This window comes from Lagopus muta, chromosome 1 (genome assembly GCF_023343835.1).
Source record: "Lagopus muta isolate bLagMut1 chromosome 1, bLagMut1 primary, whole genome shotgun sequence".
Taxonomy (NCBI): Eukaryota; Metazoa; Chordata; class Aves; order Galliformes; family Phasianidae; genus Lagopus; species Lagopus muta.
Window position 1 is genome coordinate 66814150 of NC_064433.1, and position 25311 is coordinate 66839460.

Genomic DNA, 25311 nt, shown 5'->3' on the forward strand with positions numbered 1-25311 from the left:
CAGTCCTTTCTTTGTAGATGTGTTGATGTGTGTGGGGAGGAATTCACTGATCCTTTATGCCATTTCAGTGCCAGTGAGCCATATGAAACAGCTTGCACTGTAGTTTCATTGGTGCATGTGTTATGCTGCACTGTTAATATGTAATGTTTTGGTTCTTTTAAGTCTGGATTTGATTTCTGACTCAGCTCGCTGTAAATTGAGGGCAGCCATGTCAGATGAGAGATGGAAAAGGTAGGGAGAATGGTACAATTTTTGGCTGCAGAGCTGACTTCTACTTCAAAGTGTTAACAGAACTATGTGCATTTGAATCACATGTGAAGATTGAAATGCATTGCATGCAAGATGGGAATCACAGAATAAACTGCTCCGGGCCTTTAGAAAACAAGGAGTTTCTGTGTCTGCTGGCAGTTTTGCTGCTACTTACACAATCTTCTGTGTTTCACTTTTTCCTAAGTAATTATAAAAAGATTGGAATCTGGGGATTATTGGGAGTAAGATAGAACTGCATTTGAAGTCAACTTAAAGTAACCCCTTTAGCCCTCTGGGGAATCACGTTTTTGCATGACAACTTTTCCAACTAACCTTTTGATACAAGTATGTCGGGACATATAATATTCCTGCCAGTGTTGGAGATAGAAATTATGTGAGAGTAGATTTTTGAGTTGATTTTGGTTAATTCCTAAACCAAACTGATTTAAGTTTACAAATTATTTGTAGTGACGCGTGCTATCTTCCATCTTTTTCTGTTCCTGATGTGGATTTTGGGAACTACTTGACTTCACTGTTCCTATAAAAATAAGACAAGTACAAAATGATGCTGTGGAAGCAGAAAAGAATGACCTTGATCTGCAAAGATGACAGCAATCCTTCTCACTCACTTTAAAATAAAATGGGCTCTCTAGAATTGACTATTGATTGCTGTGGTGTGCAAATAGAAACTGGCCTCTCACTGTGTGTGGGAAGTTGTCTCATTTCTTCGAGAGTTATAATATTCACTTTTTGAGAATGCAAAGAACCATTGGATACTGCCTCTACATTATGATCGATGTATACTGAAGTACTGCATTAATACTTTGTTCAGTTCTAATGGCCAGCATGTGTATTCAGTGGCAAAGGAAGTGGATTTTTTATTCTTCAATTACTGTAGCATGCATGTTCCTAATTACATTAATGCATGTGAAATGGGTATCTTAATCAATTTTTTCCCCCAGTTACTTTCAACCAGATTTATCCTTAAGAAAAGTTAAAGTGAATTATACACTCTGCTACCATCTTTACATAACCCAAACACTTTAATAATTGGATGTCTTGTCCAGTTATACTTTTTCAGAGATTTGCATGGTTAAGAACAGAATATCCTGAGTTGTACATAAACCACAAGAGTCACCAAGTCCAACTTCTGACTCCACAAGGGACCCTCTCCCCCCAAATTCAAACCCTGTCTGAGAGTGTTGCCAAAAGCTGTTTGAACTTGAGCAGCTTGTGGCTGTGACCACTGCCCTGAGGAGCCTGTTTCAGTGCCTGACCACCCTCTGGTGAATAACATTTCCTAATATCCATGTGACATCTTAGCAACATGCATATTTTAACTTGTATTGCTTGTCTAAAATGCGTCACCTATAGGACCAATAGTAAGTGATCTAACTTGACATGCCTCCTGGTGACCTGCAGTCCGAACAAGTCACTGGATGTGAAAACACAGACCCAATCTCAATTCTGTTAAACATCCTGACTGTATTACCTTGGCATCTTTCTTTCTTTGAATATACTTTCTCATTGTTGCTTTTCTGAGAATCGGTGCAAAATTTAGCTGTATGTAGGCTTGGCAAGTATTTGTGATGCTGTTTAAAGCATTAATTGTAGAGGGTAAAATCACACAATTCCTTTCAAAGGGAAAAACAAGAGCTGAGTAGAAGGGGGCAATCACCTCCCTCTCCCTGCTGGCCATCCCTTTTTTAGTGCAGCCCAGAACGTAGTTGGCCTTCCAGGCTGCAAGCACACACTGCTGGTGCATGTCCAGCTTCTTGTCCACCAGGACCCCCAAGTTTTTCTCTGCCAGGCTGCTCTCAAGGAGACCTTCCCTCAGTTTGTATAAATACCTGAGAGTGCTCCAACCCAAGTGTAAGCACCCTGTGCTTGGCCTTATTGAACCTCATTCGGTTTTCATGGACCCACTTGGAAAAAATGTAAACAACAAAGTAAATTTTTCCTGCAGGAAACGATTAAAAGCATGCCTCCTATCTGTAAGTGTAATGTTGCAATGCATGCTGTCTTAAGAAATATGCTAAGAAGCAAAGAATTGCTAATTTCTGTGCTATTATGCTAGTATTTTTCCAATTTGCACAGGAGAGAAGATCATAGGGTCATGTAGTGGAGCCATGCAGCAATCTCAGATTTATTTTTATACAGGTCATTATATGGTTATTGATGGATAATTTTGATTAATTGTGATGAGAAGATAATTGGGACCATATGACCCAGATGTGGTAAAGACCTCCTTAGCTTGCAGCACCCAACCTTCCTTGCTGTTCTGTCCAGAACTTACCATTCACCACAGCCTCAAGGCATGAACAGATTTGTTTGTACTTTGGATATGGTGGGGCATCTTCTTAGATCGTGACCTTCAGGTTAATAATTTGTAGGTTCCATATGATGTCTGCAGCATTTCAGACTCACCATTACCTTGACAGAGATATAAGTTAACTTCATGGTTCTCACATTACCCCATAGAACTGACCAAAATGTTCTGATTTTGGTAAAAGTACAGATGTTTACTTGCTGGTAACGATTCAGTTTTGAGATTTCTGTTTCCATATGCTTTTCCTTTATGGCTAATTGCTACTCAATTTCAACAAAGACAGTAATGGCTTTCATTTTAAAGATTTCCTGCTTGTAGTCAAGGATATTGCTTTCCTGTATTTAAATGTAAGACTTTTTGAAAAATCAGCTTGGTTTCTTTTTTTAATGCTATTTCTCAGTAAGGTCTTTTTCACCATTGTAAACTGCTTCTTATTTCTCCTAAATTTACTTTCAGCAGGGGATTCTTTTGTTTTTTCACCAGTTGGGATACGGAGTCTGTCATTCAGTAAACTAAAGAACTACTGTTAGGGAATGGAGGTGAAAAAAGCATTGATGGGAACAGATACTCAAAACAGCCATTCTGGAGTTTCATATTCTCTGAAGAGGTGGCCAATGCTTTTGTTCAGTTTGCAGGTGCTTCTTTTTTGATAATTACAGAACTGCAGGGTTTGGCGTGGGCCTCTGGTGCTCATCTAGTCTAACCCCCTCCTTAGTAAGACAGGTTCCCTACAGCAGGTTACACAGGAAAGCATCCAGGTGAGTTTTAAACATCTTCAGAGGAGACTCCACAGCCTCTATGGACAGCCTGTTGGCCCTTGTTCTGTTAGCAGGCACTGCTAGAAAGAGCCTGACCCCATTCACTTGACTCCTGTCCACTAGATATTTATAAGCACTGAGAGGATTCCTCCTCAGTCTTCTCTTCTCTAGGCTGAATGGTCACAGGTCTCACCCATTCCTCTTAAGGGAGGTCAGGCCCCTCATCATCTCTGCTGGACTCTCTAGAAGTTCCCTGTTTTCTTTAACTGGAGAGCCCACGTTCTAAATATAGACTCACTGGAGCAGAGTAGAGGAGGAGGATCACCTGCCTTGACCTGCTGGCCATGCACTTCTTAATGTATCCTGGAATTATATTGGCCTTCCTAGCCACAAGGGCATGCTTCAGGCTTGTGGTCAACCTGTTGTCCACCAGGACACGCAGGTCCTTCTCCACAGAGCTCTTTTCCGTTAGGTCAGCCCTTAACTTGTACCAGTGTGTGCAGTTGTACCTTCCTGAACTGCTGAACTTTTAGGTTCCTTTCTGTCCACTCTCCAGCCTATTCAGATCTTGCTAAATGGCAGCACAGCCTTTTGGTATGTCAGCCATTCCTACCAGCTTTGTATTATCAGGAAATTTGCTCAGGGTGATCTCTATCCCTTCATTCAGATCACTAATGAAGATGTTGAACAAGTCCAGAGCCAGTACCAATCTTTGGGGAATACTGCTAGCTACTGGCCTCCAATTATACCGCACTACTGATCATAATCCTCTGAGCCCTGCTTGTTCTCAGTCCACCTCACACTGTGCATCTATCCCACACTTCCTAAGCTTACCTACGAGTATGTTATGGGATACAGTGTCAAAAGCCCTGCTGAAGTCAAGGTAGACAATATCCACTGCTCTTCCCTCGTCTACCCAGCTTGCTATGACATCATACAAAGCTACTTGGTTGGACAAGCATGATTTCCCATTGATGAATGCATCGTGATGACCTTCTTTTCCGCTTGCTGAATGGTGACATCCAGAATAAGTTATTCCATCACCTTCCTAGGGACAGAAGTGAGGCTAGCTGGCCTGTAGTTTCCTGGATCCTCCTTCTTGTAACTTTCTGAAGATGGAATGACATCAGCTTTTTTCCAGTCCTCAGGCACCTCTCCTGTTCTCCATGTCCTCTTACAGATGATAGAGGCTAGGCAGTCACTTCTGCCAGCTCCCTCATCCTTGTGGGTACATCCCATTGTGCCCATGGATTTGTGTGCATAGAATTTGCCTAAATCATCTCTGAGCAGGTTGTCCTTGACCAAGAGGAAATCTTCCTTTCCCTAGACTCTCTCTAATTCTGGGATTCTTAGGAGGCACTCTTAGAAGCAAAGACTGAAGCAAAGGAGGCATTCATTAACTCTACCTTTTCAGTGTCCTCCATTACCTGGGCACCCACCCCATTCAGCATTCCCTAATCTTTCTTTTGCTATCGAGTCACCTAAAGAAGCCTTTCTTGTTGTCTTTGACCTCCCTCACCAGATTGAACTGCAAGTATGCCTTAGCCTTCTTTGTTGTGTCCCTGTATGACCTGCCAATGTTCCTATATTTCTCGCATGTATCTAGACTCCTTTTCCACATTCTGTGGACTTTCTTCTTCTATGAGCTCCTTGCTCATGTACGCAGTCATATACTCAGTTAGATGGCGTCTTTGGTTCTTTTTTTTCATCATCACTAGGAAATCTTTTGTTCTCGCTGGGTAGGCTCCAGGGTGTAATGCTAATAGTTGCTTGGTATAACCAGAGATAGCAGAGTCCATGTGTGTCTCAATGACATCTGCATGCTGAGCTCATCAAGATCTGCACCAGCAGCAGTGACCCACTGAAGAACTCAACCCACCACCTCACTGTGCTGACATGCACTGTTTGGTCTCTATACATTCAGCAAGCATTAATGAGTGTTGATGAGTACCATTTTTTCTGCATAGAGGAATTGTCAGACTGCCCCTCTGCTGCCATCTGTCATGTGGCAACAAAATGTGATGGGATATTGTTGGGAAGGTTCAGCCTCCACTGCCATTGCAGCAACATCTGCCTCTGATGCTGTGGGCCAACATCACAAAGTAGGAGGCATTAACTTGAGAGCAGCCCTTGTACTTGCCCAACAGTGTTTACATATATATACGCATATACATACACGTATACGTGTGTGGGTGTGTGTGTGTGTATAAAACAGAATTTCATTCTGTAGCAGCTTCAGGTTTGCATACTTCTCATCCCTAAACCAAAGCAGAGTCTGAAGTTTCTTCAGTTTGGTGAAGCAATGATCGTGCTTAGTTTTCTTTGTTTATGTTGTTTTTCAACTCTTTTCCCCTGTTTCGCCTGAGAGGGAGACCTTTCCACCTGCAAAAAAGAGAGTTTTCTCTCTTAAAAAAGCTGGAAGTCTTAATGTTTTTATGCTTTCTCCCTACCACTGAGTTCCTTGTATGTGCAGTGTGTGTTTTTGTCTTGATCTGTTTATCGTCTATGTGATTTTACCAATCTGGAGATGTTTTATGTATCCTATTGATCTTGTTGGTTCACCTTGATAAATAAGCCGACCTCTTGCAAAGTCCTATGTTGTATATCTCTCATTGGAAGATGTTCCTGTGGGCTGCTTCTGGCATTTGTGGGCGTGCATCTACTTAGCGTATAGTAGGAATAAAATATGACTTTTAATGCTACCTACTTCTGCTGATTGAAAAAATATATATTGTTTTTTCACCCTATATGCTAGAGAACCTGGTCAGTGGTTCGTGTTGGATTCCTTCTCTTATATTTAATGAGACTGGATGCTCAACTGACGTGCATCTTTTTTTTCCTGCATCTTTTTACTTCTTTTAAGAAGTCAGGATCTGTTGCAAGTAAGTGCTTGATTTAAGGCTCCAAACTACAAGTCTGTAGTGTGAGCACAAGAATACTTTTAATATTTTCCCTACGACTTCAATAGGCCCTCTTTTTCTTCCTGACTAAAATACATAAAACTTCTCTGCTAAGATGTCTGGATTGATGAAGGGAATAAAAAAAATCTTTTCCTCCAACAGTGGCTTGATTAATGGATTTATTGTTTGCAGAGATTTTGTCAGGAAGCCATATGGCTTGAGGAAAACAAGGAGGAAGTGGCTGATGTTGAGAATCTGATTTAATAGGGGTCCCTAAGGACACAATGTGGCTCTTATCCTTACTCCTTTGCACTCAGTTTGTAAAGTGGTCTAAGAAGAGCTTTAATGCTTCAGCAGAGCCAAAGATAATAGGTCTCTGTTTGAGCGGAATATCAGACCCTGCTGCCGGATCTGCATCACAGTGGCTCAACTCTCAGGGCAAAAACCCGCTGCTCTTATCCTTTTGTTTAAGATATTCTCGAGTAGTTTGCGAGGAACGGCAATCGAAATGCTTGCTTCTGGTATCTTGGCAGTTGATCAGTTGGCATTGGTGAGGACTTTACCATCTCAAAGCTGGACTCTCTGCTTGGGGTGAGGTGTTATTCCTTTTCTTTCCACTCCTTTCTCTCCTTTTTACTCTTCCCTTCTTCAGCAGAATTCAAGCGTGTCTGTGTCCTGCAGTCAGGTTTCTTATAATCTAATGTGTATATGGAGTTCAGTAACTGAAGCTTAGATACTTGTGATTCAACCTGATGTGATGGTTCGGGTGAATGTTCTGCCTTATCTGTGACAGTTTGATTCTAGTTAGGAGTACTTGGTGAAAAAACCTGAGTGGAAAATTCAAAGCAATGTTCTGGAGTGTAAGTGCTAGCAACTATGCTAAGGACATTAACCAAGCTCTTCCTTGTGTGAAAGTAGAGTTTCTCTGCTGAGAGGCATAAATTCACCAAAAAGCTTATGATTATGATCATAAAACTTATGATCACTTCAGAACTGAAGTGAAAAGTTCATGTGAAGCATTAGCAATTATTTGTGGGTCTGCAGAATCTGGAAAGCATGAACATCACTTGACAAAAACATATTGCAGCTATGCAGAATTCAATGAATATTGCTTTGTGAATGAAAGATAAGTATTCAGGCTGTGGTTGTGAAAACAGCTATACGTGTGCCTTAAATCTCTGGAGGTCCTGAACATCCTATTTAGTAATTACTTCTGGAAGGCTTCAGTGCATGACACTCATAGTCTATTATTACAAGATACCAGTCTTTCCTTTCTAGATCTTTATGAGGTTTTTTGCTGATTGTTTTCTGGCCACTTACGACATGCTTATGCTGGAGTTGCTGGTTACTGAATCTATGGCAAATACTAGGGGAAAAGCAGTTTGCATTGCAAAGATGCAAGGAAAACTTCTTTACATTAGAGCTAATACACACTGCTGTCAGACTGAAGTTTCTAATTAGCATTCAATGTAACAGATATGTTCAATTGAAGTATTATTCAGAAACTCTTCCAGAGAGGTTTAAAAGCGACTACTTTTCACATGTTCTCCCTGGCTATGGCATAGTATTAGGCAGTGTTTGTAGGCCTGGTACCATCATGCTGTTAAGCATAATTGTAGTAAGCAGCCCTTGCAAGCTGATTAATATTAGTCTTAGTCAGCCGTTCAGGATTTGTTACCTTTTGCCTACTTTGTTTGATTCCTTATGTATGCATATGTTAACTGAGATTTACCACTACAAGGGAGTCAGTGTATGCAGTTCATACAGTCTCTATGCACACGGGGGTTTTTGTATCTGGAAGACTTCCAGTTTGAAGATTATTTTCTTTAAGAAGAAAATTAGGAAAGAAGATTATTTCACAATCTCTTGTATTTACAATACAGCAGTGGCAGATGCTCTTGACTACCTAGTGTAGTGTTCGGTATTTCATAACATTCTGGAAAGCTGATGAAATGCTGTTTACCACATTCTGTTATTTATAGCAGTTATTTCACCTGGTTAAAAAAAAAAAAGTAGCAAATTAAATACAATATTCTGTGTTCCTTTTAAACTATTGGAAAAAAAAGAAATTCTAGTTTTATGTAGCTGTTTACGCTATGTTTTTCTTAATCTGTACGCCCATGCTGGGGAAGCATTTGTTTCAAAAGCATTAAAGGGAAGAAGGGGGAACTATAGCTTCCCTCTTGAGATAGTTTTACTAATTTACAACTTTTTTTTACTTGTTTTTCAGCAAGTGACCTTGTCAGCAGAGTTGGCCCTTACGCCTGGAGCAGCAGATTGCACTAAGCCCTCTGCATAACCAGACATCTCCATCTGTCTTCACTTGCAGGTAAGAAGTTGTGACGAATTTCAAGTAAGAGTTTTCCTTCTCCTTCCTGAAAATGTTTGTACATAAAGCACACCAAGAACCTTAGAGGTTAAAGAGTTTCCTAAGTGTGTGTGGATATACTGACATCACTTTCTTCCTCAAGTTAGACATCTGAGGAAGCTCTCAGCTCCCCTGTTCTGTGCAACATTTGCTTTCTCGAGATGGTTGTGTTCTGGAGCATGCCTATCATGGTCCTGCCAAGTTTACCATTCATATGATGATGTGATTCCCATATGTGTCTCCTCTCCAGCTGTGAATGGGGAAGACCTGATGCCAGCCTGCCTCTGAGGAGAGTGCCCTGATTGAGAGGAGATTCTTGTCACTGGCTCCCTAGTTGTCAGATCTTCTTGGACAGCTGTCTGTCAGCAACAGCTCATTGGTGGCCTGTTGTTAGGCAGTCAGCTCTGGCTGCATGTAGGTTTTGGGACAGCAGGCTGCTGCTGCCTCTTTGTGCAGGTGATGTGTGTGTGTGTTTAAAACATAATGCTGGATGTCAGGAGATATCCTCAATTTGGCAATTGAGACGTTGCCAGAAATACAGAAGAGATGACAAGAAAAGAAGGCAGTACCAGATAATGATTTTTATGACAGTGTGATTAATTCTTGACAGAGTAGAAACATCAGAACTTTGAATTAAATGCTGTACAAATATATACTGTCAGATTATGCACTGGCAATTATTATTCAGGATGGTTTGAGTCCTCTGTTCTATGCTGTAAATTAAGATGGTGAAGCAAATATGGGAGATTCACTGCTGCGTGTTCTGCATTCTGTGAATGGAACATAGTTAAATTTGTCTATGCATTTGTTGTGAGTGCTACTGAGTAAATTTCTTTCAGTGGAGCAAGTCCCTGCCTAGCCGCCAGGTAAGGAGTATCACTCCTTTATCTGTCACTTTGCAATGAGACAAGCAAGCTATACTCTTTAAGTTACATTATTGTACCACAACAGGATATAAGGGCATGCAGAAATTTCATGATGATGATTCTTGCCCACTGTCACATGGGGATAGTTACTTGTGTACCTTACTTCTTTGGAGTAAACCAGTAGTTTTGCCTCATAAGCATCACTATCATAATTCACTGTTATTTCAGTTTGCTGTCTGCTTCAGGGTGTAAGACAAAGAAACAGCTGCTAGCATGCAATTTATTAAAGCACTTTTCTCCTGAAATCATGGAGTGAAATAGATTTTTGTTCTTAAAAAAAAATAAATCACTTTTATTCAGTGTCAGTCAAAACAAAGGTTAGAAGAAAAGCTTTCTACCCCCATCTGTAGTTCACTCATTCTGGATGGTCCCTGTGGTTTGGTTCCCTCATCAGAATGTAAAAGAAGTGGAAGTCCTTTCAAGGAGGATGATAAGGATGATGAGAGATGTGTGTTCTTCCAAATGAATTAGTTTCTCACTTTGTGTTTCTTTGTGCATGTCACATAAGACAGCTCAATTTCTTGTCGTTAATAAGCATCAGCGCCACGTTTTCTTAGTGTTTAAGCATTCAGACTTCACTTGTGCCGTGTAAATCTGAGTAACTTCTGAGTGATTTGTGGCTTTCCTTGTGCTGGAGTACAAAGAGCAGATGTCTTTGACCTTCCCGAGTTAAGAGGTGCTTCTACTGTCTGGACTCACAAATTCTGGATGAAGAACCTTTCCCAGATCTATCTTCCTGCCACGTAAATCAGGGTGGAATTTTGTTTCCATCTGAAAGTCCTGGTTCATGAATCAGAAAATATCTTGTTCATTGATCTCTTTTAGTATTCTTTTTTTCTCTGCTCTAATCTGTGCAGCTAATATCTGCTGAAAAGAGTGAAGAGGTGGAACAAGTTTCTAGATACTGTCTAAAAGGAGCTCTGATGCAGAGTGGTTTTTCTCTGACTTTCGGGGAAGCTCTCATTCAGAGCAAAATAATTTCAAATGAAATGTGTTGCATCTCTCATTTTCACTGCTTCTCTTGGGTGTTTCAATTTACCGCACATACACCTTTCATCCTGTCTTTGGATTGAGTCCGTACAGGAAAAAAAAAAGATGACAGTGTTATCACTGGGATCCTTCAATTTTGCTGCATTCTTTGGATTACAAAAAATGCTTTTCATCTCTTCAGCCTCTGTACCCCCTCCTCCCCACTCCAGAGCTGAACACCACACAATGCACCTCTTGTTCCCTTGCTAACTGTTGCAGCTTTATAATGACCTTGTACTTCTTCTGACTGGTGAGATACCATTGCTGAAGTTGAAGATATTATGGTGTGTGCATCTGTTTCCTTCCTTTTTGTGACTCATTCGCATTTTTGTCATGTGTAATTTCTTGCTGTTTCACTTAGTGGTGGTTTTTTCCTCCTCCTTACTGTTCAGTGTAAATTTGCCATTATATAAAACTCAGATCTTGTATCCAGATTTAAATGAATTCACAATTGTAGCATCTGTAGTAAAAACGTCACAAATGCATTCCAAGTTGAATGCTATTCTATTTCTGTTTCTGTAGACTGTTTCTAAGGAAATGCACTGCTTTTATGTTTAAAAACATATATATTTCAACTTTTTCAGAATTAGGATGCTGCATTTTCTTGCTAACTCTGGGCAAACTGGAAGTAGAGTGTAAATGGGGAGAATATGCCTGGAGATAATGGCAGAACTACTGATGATAAATGATGGGGAGGGTGCTGTGTGAAAATGCTATGTACTTGCAGAGACAGGAAAGCCTCTCTTTGTGCTTCAAAAGTGTTTGATTCTTTATCATTTGGGACAAAGACTGCTGAGCCCAAGCCCTTATTGTTGCAGGCAAACTATTTCATGTTTCTGTTCATGAGTTAAATGAGCTTTGGTTAGGTTTGCGTCCTCTCACTGCTCCGCTTGCCGGTGAGGCTTTTTCTGTAGAAAGGAGAAAACCAATGGGATTATGGATTTAATTTTAAAGTTTGTAAAATCTCTTTGAGATCACAGTTTGACTCTTTTTAATTGACATATCGGTCTCCATAGAATTCTGCAGTATTCTGATCTTCAGAGTAGCAAGACAGAGCTCATGTGATGAGCATTGCATAAGTGGTCATTACACATTGGAAGGAAAAAAATTTGTGCATATTACTTTACTGGAGCTAACAACAACTGAACATTTGTGTTTGCATAGCAATTACTAAAAATGTTTTACCAGCCAGCAAATGCAAATGTAATATTGATTTCTGCGCTAATTGCAATGCATGTTAGTCATTTCTCTGGCAAGAAGGCAGTTCTGCTTTTGGAGGTCTGTTACGATCTTCTTTCTCCTTTTCCATTAAGTTTCAGCAATTCTGCACATTACTTCCTACAAAAGATAGCTTCAGAATGTTTAGAATGGGAATTTTAGGCTTTCTGGAAATGAAGTTCACCTTTAATTTTACTTGTGTAGGACACGGATTTTAATAATTAATATATTGAGGAAATAAAAATAACCATTGAATGGAGTCAAAATCTATCCCATTAGTCAAAGCTGCAAAAATGGCACTAATATCTTCAAGTGAATCAGATATTTCATCACTAAATAGGAAGAGAAACATGAGTGCCTTTTGCACTTCACTCTTAAGTCTAGCTTTGTACTTTAAAAATTAATATTTCATTTGATTAACCTTTGCTAAGTCTGAGAAGACATTTGATGTCGTAAAGCTTCTTCAGGAAGGTGTAGAACCACACCTCTTGCTACAGAGCTGAACAAATCCGACACCTGGAATCTGTAATACCAGTATTATGCTTTGCACAAAGCATTCTACAACGTGGCTTTGTTCCTGCACATGCACAGAAAAAAGCCCATGTGCTTTCAAACAAAAAGTTAAGATTCCAGAATTAATCTGAAAGCAAATATTCTGTGATGATACGCAGCTCTGTGGCGGGGAGGAATTATTTTTTCAGAGTGGTTTTGTCCAATTCGACAGCAAAGTTTTTTTTTTTCCAGAACAGAAAAAAATAGTTTTTTGTTTGTTTTTTTAACAACTTTTGTGAATGAAACAAATTTCTCAGCTTTTTGTTTCATCCTCAGGCTTTCCCATCAATCTGAGTTATTAGTAAGGATGCCTTAAAGCAGTGTGGGTAAGATGTGTGCGCTTGCACACTTTCAGTAGCTCATTAAGTGAAACTGCATCGTTTTAGCACAGTTATTTGGTGTGATGTCAGAATGTATTTTGAGAGGCTTGTAATTTTGATTCAGTTCTGTCCCAGTTTGGAGGAAGACGGGATTTTAAAGATGTTTGTTTAAAGATGTTTGCAGTCAGATACTTGATCTCAAGAGGCATTATATGTATGTTTTTATTTTCCTACGAATCTGCTGGTGTGTTCCAAGCTACGCACATGTTGAAACCTCCTTAGCTTGGGGCCTAGTTTGTTAGTGGAAAATTAGATAGATTATTCAGTAAACACTGGGAAGCAGTGTGTCAGGAAAGGAGAAAATAATCCATAGAGTGGCTTGAAGAAATTCATCTTTCCAGTGCTCCTACTGTGCACGGAAATGCAGACTGGTTCTGCGTTAGCAGACGGGCAGGAAACATCCTGTGATGCACTGAAAATCCCCAGTGTTGATGTGGGCTGTTGCTGATTGCCTTGTTTGTGTAAACACAGGAAAAGACAAACAGAGCTTCTAAAATTAAATTGAAAGTTAGTGGGAGTCATAGAATCATTTGAGTTGGAAGGGGGCGTTTCGAGGTTGTCTAATCCAGCTCCCCTGCAATGAACACGGACACCTACAGCTAGATCAGGTTGCTCAAAGCCCCATGCAACTTGAGCGTAGATGTACAAGGTTGTTCTTTAAATAAAATAAAGCATTCATAGTTCTTAAATATGTTCTAAAACTGCCAGCTGCCTTCCTCGACAAAACTACAAAGATGTGCTGTAGGCTCAGCTGTGCCTGTGTCTTGTTATGCTTGGGCCGGTGTTTCTGACGCAGAATTCTCCAGCTCTAAGCTCAATCTGAGTACTGCAGTGCTCCCATAACAGCTCTGTTTGGCTTTCATGACATTCATTTCACTATTTAACAAAACTTGCATGTCTCCCAGTACTGCATCTCACACTCTGCACTTGCTGACTTTTGGCCTACTTGGACCGATTCCTCTATTAAAGCGAGAGCAGGGCTGTGCTTGTTCGGCAGCTTAAACGATAAACTCCATGGGCAGTGATTTATGCCAAACTGGATTTTAATTGAATTAGGATTTCCTATGTTTAATTAAGCTTTACATTGTGCGTTAGTGCTTTCCTTTGTGTTTAGCTTTCTCTTACTGCAATGAGCAAATACCTGTGCATAATCAGTTACTACAGCCTGTTAACCGATCTTTGTGTTCTCTCAGGAGTCATGCAGGGGATTTGGAGTCTGTAGTCTTTGGAGTGCCAACACTAGCTAAATATTGAGACTGTAGTCTGACTAATGCAGTGGATTTACTGTTGTCTGTGCTCAGGTCTGAGGCCAGTTTAAAGATCTCTGCATGAGATTCAGGTGAACTTCCTTGCTGAGGCTGCAGCCTCTACCCACACCAGGTGAGCTGGCAGTAGTGCCACGGCACATAAACCAGGCTAAGAAAGTTCTGTGTAGATCTCATCAGCTCTGCGTTAACAGAAATTCCTTTGTGTTGTGCTATTTCAGAAGGTTTTGGGTAAATCCATTTGTCTTTCAGGGAGTGTGGAAATAATGCTGTTCTGTGGTGGGCTCCACCCTTTGAGACAGTGAGCACTTTCTACCACTGTGTGTGGGCCAAGGCAACATCCTTGGCACTTTGGTCTGACAGAGACAACTTCAAGGCTAAAACTAACCATAGATTAGATAACTACCTTTGGGCTTCAAGGCAAAAGTCCTGTTTTATAAAGAGCAGCTTGACATCTGCAAGCCATTTAAAAGAGGAAAAAAAAAGAAAAGCCGGTCTGTGAACACCACTATTCTATTGTCCCGCATTTCCTCGCATCCTGCAACATCAGAAGCATCAGCAGAGGCAGGAAATCTTAAGGCTTTTCTGTTGGCCCTACAGGACAGATTGTTTATCTGTCCTGACTGCTCTTTGGATGCAGAAATCAGAATTTAATAACTATTTCTGGTGGTGATTCATATCAACGTTTGGTCCTGCTTGATCCAGGACTTAAAAGTTGTTTCGGGTAAAAAAAAACAAAACAAAACAAAAACCCGACAGTTCAACTATAGCATGGCTTTGTTTCTTTGCTTCAAACTGTCATTGGATGTGTTTGTATTAATTTGGCCCTACATATTGACCAGCAAGTAAAAATCAGAGCAATTTAGGATGGAGAAACTTCTGGAACTGGTCTGCATGATCCAGTGCTTCTCAAAAGTGTATCCTAAAACAAAGTTGATGCACTGTTTTGCTCTGGAGTTTGGTTTCTTCAGAACTTGCCATCCCTGAAGTATACTGAAATGCTGAATGTATAAAATATTACCAGTGAATTGGTATTTCAGTTTTAATGTGTTGATGCATCTGTCTTTAGGTTTCCTTTCTTCCCTTGGGTTAGTGCTTTTGGGAATGGTAAATGGATGAATTTTTTATTTGTTGTTAGCTTTTTTGTAAAAGCTTTTTTTTTTTTTTTTCTTGTTCTCAGTAGCTCATGCAGGGATATACATCTGGTCCCATTTTAGTCACTGTTGGTCTTAATAGAGTGTTTTAAGAAGTGACTTCTGCTGTACTTCACCTAGTGATTCTGTACTAGAGACCCCGGTGCACACTTTTCTCCCTGTGCTTTGGCATACGTCTATTGTTAGCTTCCTGACTTGTGATCTTTGTTGCCAAGATAGTGTATGAATTTTTGAAAGGATTTTTAAAATTCAAACCATGTATTAATTACTGAAGATTATTTCATACCATGACAGTGCCTTTAGTTATCAGGCTTATAGAATTAAAATCTGTTTAGTTTCCCCTTCCAACTCAGATGCACTGTTTCCTTGGCCTCATAGCACCTCAACAGAAGGAAGGAGCCCTGCCTTCATCTTGCATAGTTACTTACCTTAAGTAAAAGATGGAGCTTGAGGCTATTTGAACAATGGAAAGGGAAGTGTAGAACTTGTGCTGAGCTATTCTTCATCATCCTTTGGTCCAGTATTCAAATCTAGAGTCTGTAAGATGATACTCAAAGAAGGGTCTTTGAGAAGGACTTCGAGGTGTGACAGTGTTCAGACTAGCTCTCCCACCCCGCAGAAGAGCCTAAGTGCAGGAGAGGCTCGTGGCCACATCCATCCCTGTGTGTGTTGCACTGATAATCAATGCTTATCCCTGAATAACTACCTTCTTCTTTTGCTGCACTGATAAGGGAGCTCTGGTGCATCACATCCTATGAAATCTGTTTCAGGAGGCCAGAAATAACATAGCCGTGTCCAGTGTGCCTGTAAGAAAGTCTTGCTCCTGGTCTGTCTTACCAAAAGATATAGCCCTGCTGAGCTGTTTCTTGTTTTGTCACTCATTGCTGTTTGAAATACTGCTCTATGAAGCTTTCCTGTCACTTCTGGCAGTAGAAGTACTATCAGCTGCTGCAGTTGAGTTGCAAGCCTGAAACTGTGCTGCTCAGATACATATGTGTTCTGATGCTGTTATTCTAAGTAATATTTTTGAAACTGTTCATGTAGCAATGTATTTATGTTCTGTTTCAGAGTTAGGAATTCCAATCCCTGCGTACTTTTGTACTTACAACATGATGTTTGAGGGATGATGGCATGTGGAAGAAAGTGGGAGAACTCCAGGAAGGCTGGTATCTGATCTTTTTTCCTGCAGGTTTTCTTAGCGTGTATATCCTAGATGTATGTTTTGACAGAGTGCAGCAGTTACTGTGCAGCTGACAGTAGATTACAGTATTGTTTGTTTAGGATTCAGAAGCATAGTATTAGATTGCTTCTTGTCAGCAAAGCACAGGATATGCCACATGGTGTTTGCACATGGAAACAGCATGACCCCAGGCCTAGCTGTGGAATTCAGATAAAGCGATACTGTTCTCTAGCTTTTTTCTTTTGCTGGTAAGAGGGACGAGATTGCAGTTCAGCTTTATGCCATAGTTGAATGTGCATTAACCTTGTGGAAATGCATATTTCAGTAATAGCTTGGAAGTATTGTAGTCTCGGGATATACATTTTCTTGCTTTAATATTGCTTTAATACTACGTATTACTAACACTGAAAGCCCGCTAGTTTTGTTAGTTTGGCCTAAATGTTTCAACTTTTACCATGTTTAGGATCCCAGTGAGCTTTTATAAGCAAGGACTGTGAATAATTGAACAAGCAGGGCTTTGGCTTCAAAGTTGTTTTTAATTAAAGGCTTTCTCTTCCATGGACTACTCCCACATCGAGGGCTGGAAACTCATATCTTTCCATGCACAGATTTTTTTTCTTCCCCTGGGAGGACATAAGGGGCAACAGACTCGACCACCTACAAAGGATGCGGATATTTCGGTGAAAGGAACTGCTTCCTTTCCAAGCAGAGCTTGGCTGGGGAAATAGGAGCTCAAAATGTTGATTGTACTTTTCTTCTTGTAATGCATGTGCAGCAAAATGTCATTTTACAGAAAAATCACAGTATTACTAATATTGATAGTGTTCACTGTGTTCGCACAGGTTTTAAGTGCTGGAGATTTCAGGCAGTGATAGCAACTGTGCCAGGACAAAGTTTAGGCTGATCAGTCTGTTGGGGAGCAAACTGCAATTGAATTTAAGCTATGGTACAAAAGCACGGAAGGTGATTTACTGTGATCTTTGGATCAGGGAATCTGTTATTCCTTTGCCAATATCAATATGCAGACTGTAGACTGCAGAATTGAAGGTGTCTTCTAGGGATTCAGGGACAGTCTGGGATCTGCCTTGCAATCCTTCCACTCCCTGTCCCCGCCCTTCAGAGACATGCAACTGCATCTGCAGAGCACAACTGGTTCTGAAAGGCAATGCCTTTTCAAGGGGCTGATTGTGGGGTGCCTTTATGGGTGCTTACAGAAGAACATTCTGCTGTAAACTGATAAAGATTTGATCAGTCAAGTTCTTCTGGTTTTGAGTGGATATAGATAATGTTGAGAAGCGGGACTGTGAAGTGTTGAGAACTGCCCTGGTGAGTTTTGTTACTTTGTCATGCTTTTGTTTTTCCCCACCAGATAACCATTGTAGAGCCATAGAACGACTTGGGTTGGAAGAGACCTCAAAGATCATCTAGTTCCAACAATCTCATGCCACAGACGGGGTTAGATCTAGCCATCTGCTAATCAAACACTAGACCAGGCTGCCCAGGGCCCAATACAACTTAGCCTTAAACACCTCCATGGATGGGGCATCCACAACCTTTCTAGAAAAGCTGTTTCAGCATCTCACCACCCTCTCAGTGAAGAATTTCCCCTCGAGATCTAATCTAAATCTCTTCTCCTTTATTTAAAACCGTTCCCCCATGTCCTATCAATTATAATTGTTGTAGCCTTCCTAATACATTCCCCATAAAGCATACAGTAGTCTTTACACTGAAGTTAAGCATAATGACCACACTAATTTTCTCTGTGAAGTTGCAGGATATCTTTTCAGGCATTGTATTACTCTATTCTACTATTGTGTTTACCTCTGTCTATGCCAGTGGCTGCATTGTTTATACAATAGAAGAAAGGGAGAAGATGCAGGAAAAGGGAGACTCTGGTTGGTTCTGGAACCTTTTTCTCTGTATTGTGACAAAGGCTAAAATGCAGTCACCTAGTGAGAGGTATGGTGAGACTGGAAGTTGTTCCTATAATCGAGATGAGAAAATGCAGGAATAGGGCTCTTTAGATGACTAAAATGCAGGGAGGTTCTTAGAAAACTTGATGTTTACTTGTCTAAAATAATTTTTAAAAGATTGGTTTGCTGTTGGAATGAAAACACATTGTGGAAACCTTAAGCAAAATGAAAACAGAAAGATGGAGAACTTAGCAGATGTGATAAAAATTTCATGTCAGTGGAGTACATCACAGCAGGGCTGTGGCCTCAGCCCTTCCTGCAGATCAAAGCCTCTTGAACACAGAAAGCATGCAAGCATGTGCCACATTAAGAATGTAAATTAGTTCCTGTTGAATAGGACTTTATTGTCACCTTTTCAGTAATGCATACATCCCAGGGACTTGCACTGCTATTTAAGCTGGTGTGCATTATATACACATCATGCAAAACTAGGTTGTGCTCATCTCTATTTTACGTGTTAAAAACAAGAAGGCTTTCTGTACAACTGTGATAAAGATGTCTGAACCACAGAATGGTGAATCCCCAAATCGCTAAATTCGTACATCTTTAGAGGAATGGATTTCTTCTTGATAAAGATGCTCAGAAACAACATTGATAATTTGGACATCGACATTTAATGTGATTTTTTTAACTTGCATAATTGGAAAAAAAAACCACTTCTCATTTAGTTCTCTTTTTACTGATGTATATATTTAATTTGAATGCTGTGTTTTGGGTGTTTGAACTCATTAATGCTGTATATTTTGGATAATTCTAGGTTTCTAGGTCTTTATTTGCTTATTATCTTATCAGTTAGCAGAAACATTGAGTCCTGTCCAACATCTAGAATGCTTGCTGAGTGATTGTGCTTAATAAGCTATTTTGGCCTCTTAATGTCACCTGGTACTGTACACTTTCGTAGCTACAGATCAATAAATATTAGAAATGCCAGCAACCACCAGACTCTTTTTAGTAAGATCTGCTAGAAACTTCTAAATCCTTAACCCTCTGTAACTCCAGCAGCAAAGAGCTCTCTGGAATATACAGCCTGTCCTCTGTATTTCTATGGAAAAGAGTGGGTACAAATTGAGGTTTGGTAAGAAAGAGCAGTGGAAACTAAAAATAGCTTAATTGGATCTTCTGTTTGCTTGTTTGTTGAAAAAAAGAAAAAAGCAAACTGGACTTTGTACTTTATAAACTGGGCTTATGGAGCCCAGAAAGTTTATAAGAACTTTGGTTTTGGTTACAGCATTGCAGAACTGCTGAGCTGCACTTTTGTTTAATTTGGACTGCTGTTTGTTGAATTCTGGATGTTCTTTAGTCCCAAGGCCTGGCATCCCAGGCGTCTTGTAATTAAACTCAGAACATATGGGGAAGATCCACCATAACAGGAGAAATGATAGTGAAATTCCTTCTAGTGGTACAACTGTATTCCTGAAAGGCTCTTAAAGCAGATCACTGTTTGCCTTGGCTTCCCAAAAAGGTTACAGCTTGCCCAAGGTGTATATAGGCACACGAGGGATCCATGGAGATGTGTAGAACAGCATGAGTTAGGTAGGGGTGAAAAAGTAATAGGGTCACAGCATGACACCTGCTGATCCTTTATGTTTTGGCAGGTATGGTGGAGTAGCAGGGTGAGGGAAAACATGAAGGAGGATGATGAGATTTAGCCAGTCATTTGATTTTCTTTTATGTGAGTGCTTAAAACATCTCTTGCAAATGAAGCATACTTTGCTTCATAGTTCACTTGGAAAAATGCATGAGAAACAAGGAGGGCGGAGCTAAGTTTGGCAGGGTTTCCTGAATGAAAATATGTAGATCACAGTACTAGAGAAAGAGGAGAGCTACTTCACACTCCCTGCTTCTGCCAAGTTTGCTGGCTTCAGAAACCGTCTGGACAAACAAGTGAATGGACAGGGTGAGTTTTCTGAGGATGCAGTGAGGAGGAGTATGCACTCAGTAGAACACAAGGAGAAAATCTGTAGCTGTATGGCCTGAAATGCAAGGCTGTATCTTAGAAAGAAGGCACAAAATATAGATACTGTTTGAAAATATGACAGTGAAATGCGAGTGAAGAGTGATGCTGATTTACAGATTGTTGTCAAAGAGAAAGAAGGTAAGAAAAGGAACATGAAAATACCCCTTTCCTGCTATATTGAATTTGATCTTTCAACCATTTTCCTTTGGTATTACAGGCTGTAACTTTTGTTTAGTTGCTGTGAATTTTTTCACATAAAATCTTGTTTTTCCTGAACAGCTATTTCTTGGGTCATCCTATGAAAGGCATATATGATTTTTGCTAGACTGCTTCTCAAAGAGAAGCCTGTGTTGTGTTGTTACTCATCTCTATGCTTTCTGTCCCTTCTCAGTAAGCTTTGGGCCTCTTAAGTTGGTTTTAGCCAAACTTAAAGGGAATTGGTTGTTTGGAAGGTATGAAGCTCATAACAGTTTTGCTAAAATTATCAATTGAGTAGAGAAGAGAGATGTAAGTGTATTCGTGTCCTCAGGTAAAATTGCAGTTCTCTAGCTATTTTGTGACAGCATCGCCAGTCGGCCAAAGCAAAGGAAACATGGCTTGGAACTGGCTGTAGCAGCAACACAGCACTGAAGGCAGAACTCAGGGAACTCAGTCAACACAGCTGAAGTATTTGAGTCCATAAACTATAGCTGTATGCTACAATTACCTCAGATTTTGGGTAATTTGATTTATTAAACAAACTCACATTTATCTGGAGGGGGAGATGTGTAAGCGATAAGCTGAGTCCTATAAATAGAGAACAGAAGAAGTGAATAAGTTTCTGTGTTTGGGGAAACACAGAAGTAAACATAGCCAAGCATAAATATTAGAAAGAAGCTCCCCCTCTTTCTCTTAATTGCCCTAACTATTTAAAGACTCTTTGTAGAAATGTGTTCTATCTCCATCTTGCTGGTTGGGTTCAGGGCTGCTAGGAGAATGGTGTAAAAATGTTTTTAGGTAACAGTTAATGATAACGTAATCTCTCTCAATAAAGCCTTGAGATTACCATATTTTTTTTAAACCTTTTATATTGATTAAGTTGAAAAGGCCTCACTTTTCCGTTAGGAATTTCATTTAATTACGGCAAGATTTCTTTACAGTAGTCATGTTGTACCATGGCTTTTAAGCCATATTTTTAATTGATTTGTAAAACTTAAGCTAATTCACATTTAAATGTAGAGTGTATTTTTCCCCTTTGTTCTTCAGTGCAAGCACTGAAGTGGAGAAATAGCAGGTAGTCTTCCCAAAAATGAGGCTGAGGACAGCGTTAAGTTTTGATGAATTTTGAAATGTGGGAAGTGTAGTAATGTTTTTGTTTTATGCTGATATTTATGAAATTTGCCCTCAATTCACATTTGGAGTCTGAGCAGCGCCTCATTTTGCCAGCTGCGACTCAGGGTAGCTGTAGTCAAATGACAAACCACAGCAAGCATTGCGTGTGTGCTAGTCTGAAATGTAACAAACAGATTTAGCCTTACGAAAACAAGGGTTAAGCCAGTTCTTGCCAAAATGGAGCACGTTACCTCATTGCCTTCAGTTGTAAATATCGGCAGTTGCACACAAGTATCTCCAAGCAAGCCCTCAGCTGGCTTGCAGACAAATGGTAAAGGAACAGAGGGAAGTGTGGATGGGTGGGACCCTGTCTTCCTTGAAACCAACTGGAGAGCATGACCTATTTTCTGTTCTTTGAAGCTGGAGCACCCAGAGGTATAAGCCAACTTTAAAGTATTCTGTATGTGTTGTAGCTTTCATTTAAATATCTGTGCTGCAATGAAATGGCTTATTTTGTTTTCTTTCACTCCCACACAGTAATTAGACCACAGAAGAGTTGGATAAACGTGACTTCCACTTAATATTGCTGCTATTAATAACGTTGCGGTTGCCATTTTGTCAAATGTGCTGTATAATTGATGCTAATGAAGAACAAACACAGAGCTTTGGAAAACAGTGTGGTAAATGCATACCTGTTGAAGCTGAGACCATGAATCACAAGATACTTTCTTAATGCATGTGACTTTTCTGAGCTGTTTGTCACAGTGTATATGCACTACGGTCTCCTTTACTAACACACCCAGAAGAGGATATCTTCTACCACAGAATAAAATGCATCCCAGCTGCTAGCTGTCCTAACTTCTGCAGTGATGCTGCTGAAAGCCACTCTGCCTAGAACTTGTGGTGACAACTGAGGCTTCTCAGGACATGTCCGTTCAGACCTTCATCGTCCAGTAGGTCTGTGATATTTCATGCTATAATTTTGATAGTAGCTGCAATATCAAGTGAGGAAAACAAGTGCTTCATGCAAGACCACTTGCAGATGATAGTCTAATACCAAAACAGATTCAACGTTGTGATTTAGTGATTAATCCTGTTTGAACGTGATTGAGTTGTATCGAAATAAATCCTATCAATTTCCAGAGCTGAAAAGCAAGCACTGCATCAGATACTGTTCTGATTTGCTGGTCCGTGGATTAACTGTAATGCTTTTAACTCAGGTTCTAGACTTTGCTTTGAAATTGTAACCAAAATCTGGCCTGTGGGTTCTTATGCCTCATATCTATGTGGAACATAGATTCTTTTTGTCTCTAATCTTAGGGAAAGGAAAGCATTACTTTCAGTGTTGTTCCTGTGGAATTAATTCAAGTGTGAGTGTGTGAAACTTGCTGTTAAAAATTCAGTGTTTTGTTCTTACTGGTAACCAAATTAAAAAACCTTTAATAAGCTGTTTGTTTAATTAGTTCACCTGCTGGTTTGTATATTTCATTTTGTGGTGCTCTGGAAATGTCCAGAAATGCAATTATTTTGAACACCTTGTTGCTCCAAAATAATAGGTAAAGATAGATGGTACGATGTTTTTGAAAGCATTATTGCTCCACTCCTCAAAATATATTGGTGACAGGGGGTTAGAAGTTGGTTTTCTGTGAAGGTGCATGATTTACAGATGCAATCTGTGCTCATGAAGCTTTCAGGCTACCTCATCTCCTGTAGCACAGCTTTCAAACTGGTGGGTCTTGCTTCCTGCTGCAGTTAAATCATTGCTAAATGATATCTCAGGCTTCTTCAGTTCATTACTTGTAGTCTTGAGGCAGTTTAATGAAGGTAGCTGAGGATATTGGAGAAAGAACACTGAAAGCCTTTTAATGAATTTGAGAATGATCTTGCTATAGTGGTGTGGCCTTTAGTCATTAAAGATCAGCAGGGAGTAAAGAGTTGGGTTCAGGCTCCATTCTCTTTCATTGACTGGAGGGAGAAACAAGGATGAGAGGAGCTGTGCTGAGGCTTTTGAATCAGTGAGACAATTGTATGTGTGTAGCTGAAAAGGAAACAGATTCCATGTGGAACATGCAATCTGGGATTCCCTGGTACAAGGGAAGACGACACTCTAAAAATGAATGTTTCTCGAAGTTGATTGAAACTGGAAAGTGAATTAAAATTTCTCATTTGAAAGAATTATTTCATTTCAACTAAATAATTCAGTTGATAATTTTGTCACTGACAAATCTAAACTTTAAAAGAGATGGCAAAATATGTGAGCGAGTTCTTTACTTGCTCTTATCACTGTCCACTTCTATTCCCTCACCTTTATTTTTATTAGAACTGCTTAATTCTTTCTGGCTGGTTCTCAATAATACAAAGAGAAGAGGCTCTTCCAGTTCTGTTTTGTTTGTGCATGTGCTGTGAGGGAGACATGAGGGTTGGTCTGTAATTAAGGAAAATACCAACTTGTAACTTCCTCTGCTTCAGAACACTTTCTTTTCCATGCTGTTTCATTGCACTGTTAGCTGCAGTGCACAAGGAGAAACTGCAAAGGAATCAACAGCTCCTCAACCAGACTTTTGAGGGTTCTTGGATGCTGGTCAAGTAGTAAATGTCTGGGAAACTGATTTTTGGAGTTCTAGGTTATCTGGAGGCAAGACTTCCAGTGGATTGTTGCTTGAAACAATCTCTTGTGGTTCAGAATTCGTATGAACTTGCATACTAGTGCTGTCTGATCTGTCACACTGTGTGCAGTGACTTGGATAACACTCGTGGCATCTCAGGGTTGGTCTGCTCTGCACAGTCATGTGTTAGACCATCTTTCTGCCAGTCTCAAGTGAGGCACATTCCTTGCTGCTTACACATACTCTTCAACTTGTACTCAGTGCTGTCATCTTCATGGTTGTGGGTTTGGTTTGGTTTGTTTGTTCTAAGCAGTGCTTATTACCTCTCTTCTATAGTGCTTCTTTCTTCTATAGCGCTCTTCTGGCGTGTCCAAAGAATAGAACTCCACAAGAGGGAATAGGTCTGTCCCACTGAAAGAATTGGATGCTGCTTCTCTACAAACATCTTCTTTTTCAAGGAAGTTGTGCACTCATTTCAAAACCACCACAGTGTGTTTCTTTCTAATGAAACGTGTCCATGTGGCTTTTTGGTTTGAACCTGTCATGGGGGGTTTCCTGGTTATTGGTGGGAAGCAGTGAGTTTTTTGTTCATCAGTCCCAGGGAAGAAGCTTTTCATTAAATGCTAGCTAGCTTGTTTCTTGTAGCCAACTCTTATTTGCAGTCATATTCAGCTGGAAGATGTTGCTTTATTGTTCCATACCAGAATTTGTATGGAAGGATAGGTCTGTCATATGTCTCCCTGTCACACCAGGGTAAGGCCATGCTCTTCTACATGTTTAGAAACATTTTAGGGGGTATCTGAACTGACTTACTTGTACTTCAGTGATTTTTTTTCTTTTCCTCTCAGTTGACCCTTGCTTGCACTAACTGTTGTTAGAAATAGCATCCAACTAACAAGCAGTCCACCTGATCAAAGCCTCAGGTGGGATTGTCATAGGGAAAGGCAAGAAGCACAACTTGGCCATAATGCATAGAATGAGAAGCAAAGGCAAAAGCAGCAAGCTCTGAACAATTTTGATGATAGATAATTTTGAATGAAAGTATATTGAATAGCATGCTGATTGTTTGCTGGGGGTACCAGAAAGTTACTGGAGTGCTTTGGTCAAAACTCTACAGTTCATTCCAATTGAAGCAGAATTTTAGCCTTGATTTGAT

At 40.1% G+C, this 25311-nt stretch overlaps 1 protein-coding gene across 5 annotated transcripts in view; it reads left to right on the forward strand.

Annotated features, from left to right (window-relative positions):
• The window catches only part of RASSF8 (Ras association domain family member 8), an 80317-nt gene that overhangs the window by 31860 nt on the left and 23146 nt on the right, over window positions 1–25311 (forward strand). For all 5 annotated transcript variants that reach the window (XM_048933514.1, XM_048933518.1, XM_048933515.1 and 2 more), the window contains exon 2: window positions 8467–8565. The gene's annotated coding sequence lies outside the window, so the exon portion shown is untranslated. The remainder of the gene's footprint in view (window positions 1–8466; window positions 8566–25311) is intronic.